Source organism: Tupaia chinensis, unplaced genomic scaffold (assembly GCF_000334495.1).
Source record: "Tupaia chinensis unplaced genomic scaffold, TupChi_1.0 Scaffold000539_1, whole genome shotgun sequence".
Lineage (NCBI taxonomy): Eukaryota > Metazoa > Chordata > Mammalia > Scandentia > Tupaiidae > Tupaia > Tupaia belangeri.
In genome coordinates this window covers 4,289,105-4,296,775 of record NW_006160052.1, presented here as the reverse complement: position 1 = coordinate 4,296,775, position 7,671 = coordinate 4,289,105, and the positions used below count along the sequence as shown (strand labels likewise).

General features: G+C 40.9%; 1 pseudogene; it reads left to right on the top strand.

The window, feature by feature from the left end:
- Nucleotides 1-2,907: 2,907 nt before the first annotated feature.
- LOC114009452 (platelet-activating factor acetylhydrolase IB subunit alpha-like) overlaps nucleotides 2,908-7,671 on the top strand; it is a 57,771-nt pseudogene continuing 53,007 nt past the window's right edge.

Sequence of the window (7,671 nt, the reverse complement as noted above, 5' to 3'; positions counted from 1 at the left end):
GGGATACCAGCTATGCTGATATTTGGTTGTCATATTATGTCCTATAATTCAATGTTCTGTTCTCTATTTTTGTTAATTTTTAATTTTTAATTGTTAATTTACTTATTTATTAGAGATTTTTTTCTATAGGGCATATTTGCTCACTGGAGAGACAGAGACCAAGAGACAGAAAGTGAGAAATCACCTCCAATGGGAGATTGCCATGCTACAATCCCTTCTCCTCCATTTTTCCTTCAGGATTTTGGGCACACACACACATGTGCCCAGTTTGAGTTTTAAGCTGCCAGATCTGGGACTCGAACCGTGGTTGACTATGTGGGAGTCCAGCAATGTAACCACTAAGCCATCTGCTTGTCCTATGTTCTGTTCATTTTTTCTTTCTTTCTTTCTTTCTTTCTTTCTTTCTTTCTTTCTTTCTTTCTTTCTTTCTTTCTTTCTTTCTTTCTTTTTTTTTTTTAGAGGTTTTTGCTATAGGGCACATGCGCTCGCCAGACAGACAGAGAGAGACAGAGAGACAGAAAGCGAGAAATCACCCTCCGGGGGAATGGCAACGCCACAATCCCTTCTCCTCCATTCTCCTCTCGGGATCTTGGGCACACACGCACACGCGCCTGGCATGAGTTTAAGCCACCGGGTCCAGGACTTGAACCGCGGTCGACTACGTGGAAGTCCAGCGACATAGACATTACGCTAACTGCTGGTCCCTGTTCTGTTCATTTTTAATGGTTATTTTTTCTTTTTTTTAAAAATCAATTTGGAGACTCCAAAGGTTGTATTTTCAAGTTCAAAGACTGTAGTCAGAGTATTTCCAAGTTCAAAGACTCTGCAGTCAAGAGAAACAGGTAAAAGGGGCAGACAGCTTCTTCTCACTCCTGAATTACATGTAAGTGGCTAACTTGACAATTAGCTATCCCTTGAGTATTTTCAAGTTTAGAGTGTGCAAGAACTGCACATGTTTCTGCATGGTCTCATTTGTTGTTGATGATCTCTATAGAACTTTTTATTTCCTGTTGTATTCTTTTTTCCTGGATTTTTGTTTGATTTTCTTTTAAGATGTCTATCTCTTTATTAATTTTCTTTTCCATTCTATACATTGTTTATCTCATTTATTGAAATTATTCATCTGTGTTGTTTTGTTTCTCATTGAGTTTTGTTATTATCAGTATTCTAAAATCCATTTGTAACATTGCCACAATTTCCTGCATTTTGTCTGTTGTCAGTGTGGAGTTAGTGTGTTCCTTTGGTAGAGAGATTATTTTCTTGTTTTCTAATGTTTATTGTGTGCCTGAATTGATTTTTCAGCATCCATTGGCATATTTATTTCTTACTAATTTCTGGGATATTTTTTATAGTAGTATTTTCTTGTTTTCTAATGTTTATTGTGTGCCTGAATTGATTTTTCAGCATCCATTGGCATATTTATTTCTTACTAATTTCTGGGATAGGTTTTATAGTAGTCATGTTTTATTTATTTATTTATTTATTTATTTATTTATTTATTAATTATATTCTTACTAATTTCTGGGATAGGTTTTATCGTAGTCATGTTTCATTTATTTATTTAGTTTTATTAGAGCCATTATCGAGGACTTCGTGTATTTTCAGATATACCAGTGGGGCGCTAAGTGCCTCCAGACCAGCATTTTTGGGTTCTAGGTGCAGTTAGTGCTATGCATTGGTGTTCCACCTGTAGAAGCGGTGGGTTACCTTAAAACCATGGTGACTGCTGTCTTGTATCATGATTTCCTGAGTTCTTAGACCCTGTTTATGGAACAGGATCCTTTTCTAAGTGAAGTAGCCAAATGAAAATATCAGCTAAAAGTAAGTAATCACCTCTGCCTTGGATGATTTGCACACAGGAAGGAAGTAGGTGTTTGTTGAGAAGTTATGACTCATGGGATAGCTAGTTGTTAAGTTAGCCACTTGTGTGTAATTCAAGAGGTAGAGGAAGCTGTCTGCCCCATTACCTGATTCTCTGTATACCCATGCACTCTTCTGTAGATGATTCGATGCAGGCTGACATGAGTAGCATGGTTGTTTGATGGACTGTTGTTGGTATAGGAGGAGGCTAGGCATTCTTTCTTGCATGGTTGCAAGACTGGATGAGAACTATATACCACTGCTCAGGGGCAAGGCTGGATCTGCTGCACATCTTTGTGGCTAGAAGTTGTGGCTGGAGCTGTGTGTGTCTGCCTGGTGGGCCTCAGGGCTGGGCTGTTGGAGTGTGCAAGAACTGCATGGGTATGTAGTCTATATGGGTCTGGTGGCCTGTATGTGCAGCTAGGGGGCAGACCTGGAGCTGTATGAATCTTCAGGGCTAGGAGGAAGGCTACATTGCATAGTATGTCTGTGCTTCTGCCTGTGCTTTGCTGGTGCAAGTTGTGCAGGTCTGGCAGTGCAAGCTGTGTGGATCCACGGGCCTCTGCATGTCTGCATAACAGGAGGAAGGGGTTGGAGCTGCACTGAGCTGTAGCTCAGTGGGAGCTACTGGCACAGGCCGAAGGGATTGGTCTCCTGGTGCTGGAAAGCAGGTTGTATGACACCCTGTCTATCTTCCTCACCCCCAGAGGGAAGGTCCCTGGCACCTTTTTTTTTTTTTTTTTGTCACTTTCTCTTCCCTGATTCTCCATTCACACTACTTAAGGAGGTCAGGAGAATCTGCTCTATAGAAGGCAACAGAGGGAGCAGAGAGGAGCTCCTGGTGTCCCAAGGAAGGAACAGAGGAGTGGCTCTATAATCCTGCCAGTCCTCTGGGGGTTGTGGGGAGGGAATGTCCAGATTCAGCTCCCAAGGTGGCAGTGTGACTTGGTTTTGGGACGAGAGAGGCTACTCTTTCTGGAGTGCCCGATCCTTGCAGCTCCCCAAGATGAGATCACAGTGTTAGTACTCTCCTGCCCTTGGGAAGTAATGGGGTTTAACGTGGAAGGAGCTGGAAGCTTTGAGGAGAGTCCTGTTCAACTTCCCATTATTGTGGAAGGCTTTGGTCACCTTCTGTTCCTTTGTGAGTTTGGATTGTTGACTTTTTTTTTTTTTTTTTGTCTTACACTTGAGACTTGGTGCTCCTAAAACTTCCTACAGTCTTGCTCTTGTCAGTCTCACCTCATTCCTCTGCAGGTGCAGTCATCTACCCAACTTTTTTTGGCTTTCCTCCTGGAGAGATGCCACAGTGGATGTCCCTAGTGGACCATCTTGCCCTTCCAGATTATTTTTAGATTAGAATCTCAAAAGTAAAATAACTCAGTTAAAGTAATAATATTTTTATTACTCCTGACTTACATTTCTGAATAGTCTTCTATATGGGTTGTAACAGTTTATGATATCTTTAGCAAATTGGTTATGGCTTCTCTTTTGTATAGATTCCTCTTCTCCCATGCACATTTACTCATTTCTTTATTGAGCATGTACCATGTCCTTTAAGTTTCAAAACAGTTAAAGTCTCTCCTTTGGCAGGTCTTTTGTTTTTTTTTAAAAACAGACTGTACATTGTACTGCAGTGGTAACCTAGAGACTTTATTTATTTGCCAGAGGGTGTGTGCACTTGCCAGAGAGAGAAAGAGAGAGAGAATGGGGGAGTGAGAAGTCACACCCCATTGGGATTGGTCTCATTGTAGTTCTTCTCTTTTATTTCTCCATCCTGTCAAGATTTTGGGCAAACACTCACATGTGCCTGGCATGTGTTTCAAGCCAGTGGATCAAGATTTCAAACTGTACCATTGTCTTTGTGGGATCCAGATGGCTTAACTAGTAGGCCATGAGGCTGGCCCAATTCTGGGGTTTATGAAGTAAACTCTGAAGTTATGAGAGGGTGATGGAGTAGTCTCAGTAGAGCATCAGTGATAGAACTGTTTTACATGGCAATGTGTGCACCTGTTCTTGCCCTTCAGCTTCGTGAGTCTGAGAGTGCTGTCACAGTGTGTGTCATTTCCTAGAATGATAAATGAGAGGGAGAATTAGTTAGGAGCCGTTGAGAAAGAACAGGGATCAGAAATCTTTGTGTTCTCCTGATTCCTAATATAATAATGTCTCGTAAATTTGTTAAAACTGTTCTGCCATGTACATAAAGAATGAATTCATATGAAGACTACTTTTTCAAGGATACAGATGTTTATTAAAGAGCTTTTACAGGTTCAGATTCTATTGTTTGTCTTCCCCCACCTCCTCCTATCCCCATTTTTGAGATGTAAGTTGAAATTTCAGGGTCCAGTGAGTGGCATGGTGGACTCTCACATGGCCGACTATGGTTCAAGTCCTGGACCTGGTGGCTTACTTTCTCACTTTCCCTCTCTCTCTGTCTCTCTCTGATCCAGTTTAAAAAAATAATAATGATGAGTAAAATTAAATAAAATAGTTAAAAAAATAAAAGAAATGTCATGATGGATCCCTAAGCTGTAATTAAAAGAAAAACATAAATGGTAAGTCAACCTTAAGGGAAAATGCCGGGGTCCAGCCTCCACGGGGGTGGGTTGACTCCACGGAGGTGGCACAGGTGAAGAAGAAGACTAAGGCCTCGGTGCCTTTTTCATGCACGTCCTTAGCCGGACACCCCCCAGAGATTGCTCTCTGAGGAGTGACAACTGCTAGGAATCACTGTGCATTTTTATTGAAAATGTGATACATGCAAGTAAATGGAAGAGGGACTACATGTTTCAGTTATCAGCTCATAAAGTTTTAACAATAGAGAACATAGATTCTATTCAGGGTTCGATTAAGGGTGGGTCTAGTGCAGTTCCGCAGTTGTTCCTTTGATGTAGGTAGGTCTCCATGGAATGCAGTTTCGGGAAAGCGGTTCCGGTAAGCAGAGATGATTATCAGCTGATGCGGCACAGCAGCCATCTTGTGATTACCGGCAATGGTGCTGAGAAAAGAAAATCTCAAGTATAGATGTTAGTTCTTATGGATCTTAATAAAGAATGGAACTTATATAATTATATAGAGATCTTAAACTTAATTCAAGGAACCCTAATATATCTTAAAGGGGTAAAACATACTGTTTGCTAGGTAAGGGCGGGGACAACCTTTTCAACTGGTGGTAAAGTGACTAAGGAGTTAATGAGGAACTTTTAAGATGAGTTTGTGGCATTCTATTGTGTCTGTGGCTCCACTGTAATGTATCTTGTTGGAACATTAGCCATAGTGGGGCGGGAGTGCCCTGGACCTTCCAAAGGTCAGGAAGATTGCTGCCTAGATGTGACTTCATCACATCCTCCATTGTGACCCCTCTGGAGTAAAGTATTGTAATTAACAGTAGGTGGTCAGAGCAAAGGGGAGCGGTCGGGGGACTTCCTGGAAGATTTTATCGTATACTCAGGATGTATAAGAGAGCTATGTAATTCTTTTATAGTAGTATATTGGGGAATCAGAGGGGGAGGTCACTTCCCAGCAAGTCTGCCATAGTTTCTGGAGCAAAATTGTAAGTCGGAGGGCGGGGGGGTGGGGTGGGCGCACAGTAGCAGCCTTGCCAACGTACTGAACCGACCGGAAGCGGGGGGGGGGTGTGGGGGGCTCAGACAGATCCTGGGGCCCCGCCGGGTCGGACTCCTCCAGGAAAAGAAATTTTTTAACATTTTGTTTAAAAAGTAAGCTACTGGAGGGTAAGTGTAAATCTAGATAGCATTAGAACATAATGAATATACTGGCAGAGGTGATGGTGCAATGCTCCAGTGGAATGAACCTTATTTGTTGAATTATTTCCTGGTTACTGGTTGAATTTAGTAGTAAAAAATTGTTTTCCACTTTGTGTAAGCCACTTGGTGACTATTTAATTATTAAAAATCCAGGGATCACAAATCTTTTGATTTCCCAAATGAGGGACATACCATTACATCAAATAAGCTTGACATCAGAGCCAAAAAGGTGCTGTCCAGAGACAGTGAGATGAACTAAACCAAACTATAGCAGATTATCTTTCTTCAAATGGCTATGAAGAGGCATATTACGTTTTAAAAAAGGAAGCTGAATTAGATATGAATGAAGAATTAGATAAGAAGTATGCTGGTCTTTTGGGAAAAAAAAACAGACACCTGGTATTAGATTTCAAAAGGTTATCAAATTAGAATCAAAGCTAAATGAAGCAAAAGAAGAATTTACACTGGGTGGACCTCTTTGTTAGAAACAAGACCCAAAAGAATAGATTACCCATCTGCCAGAAAAATATGCATTGAGTGGTCATAGGCATTCAGTCACTCAAGTAATTTTCCATCTTTTGTTCAGTATTTTGGTCTCCGCTTCTGAGGATGCTAAAGTTAAGATATGGGAATATGAGACTAGAGATTTTAAATGAACACTTACGGGGCCACAGACTCTGTACAGGACATTTCATTGGACCAAAGTGGCAAGCTTCTGGCTTCCTGTTCTGAAGATATGACCATTAAACTATAGGATTTTCAGGGCTTTGAATGCATCAGAACCATGCAAGACCACAACTACAGTGTTTCCTCAGTAGCCATCATGCCCAATGGAGATCACATAGTGTCTGCCTCAAGGGATTAAACTATAAAAATGTGGAAAGTGCAATCTGTGTGAAGACATTCATAGGACATAGTGAATGGGTATGTGTAGTATGGCCAAATTAGGATGACACTCTGATGGCCAGCTGTTTCAGTGACCAGACTGTGTACATGGGTTGTAGCAACAAAGAAATGCAAAGCTGAACTTTGAGAACATGAGCATATGGTAGAATGCATTTCCTGGGCTCCATAAAGTTCATATTCATCCATCTCTGGAGCAACAGGATCTGAGACTGAAAAAAAGTGGCAAACCTGGGCCATTCTTGCTGTCTGGATCCAGAGACAAGACTATTAAGATGCAGGATGTCAGTACTGGCATGTGCCTTATGACCATGGTGGGTCATGATAACTGGGTACATAAACTTCATCCTAAAGAGTAGATTATTTTTACTTGTGCTGATGACAAGACCCTATGTGTATGGGATTACAAGAACAAGTGATGCATGAAAGCCCTCAATCTGCATGAACATTTTGTTACCTCTTTGGATTCCCACAAGATGGTAATCTATGTGGTTGTTGGCGGTGTAAATCAAACAGTAAAGGTCTGAGAGTGCTGTTGATTGGGTCTCATTTGGCCCCTTCTCCCTTTTCCTCTGGATGCACTCTGATGATATCCTCAGACTGTCTCTTTTTTTACTGGGTATGAGTGATAGGCCATTATGGTTTTATTTAACTTTCCTAAATGATTAATGCACTTATTTGCCATCGTGTATCTTCTTTGCTGAAATACCTGTTAAAGCCTTTTGCTCTTTATATTTTTGAGTGAAGAGTTTTATTTTCTTACTGAGCTTAAAGATTCCTGTGTGTGTTCCTGGATATAAGTCTTTTATCAGATATGTGATTTGCATATCAATACCCCTCACCCCCCCCAACTTACTGGCCTCTCCTCACCCTAGCTAAACTAGGAACCAAACCCCCAAATTATGCAGAAAAGCATTCAATAAAATATAACACCATTCCATGATTAAGCAAAATAGGCATAGAAAGGTCATTTCTCAACACAATAAAAGCCATCTATGAAAAAAACTATAGTTAACATTATACTGAAGGGGAAAAGCTGAAAGCTTTTCCACTAAAAACTGGTAATAGACAAGGCTGCCCACTTTCTCCACTCCTTTTCAGTATAGTGCTGAAATTATTAGCCAATGCAAACAGAAAAGAGAAT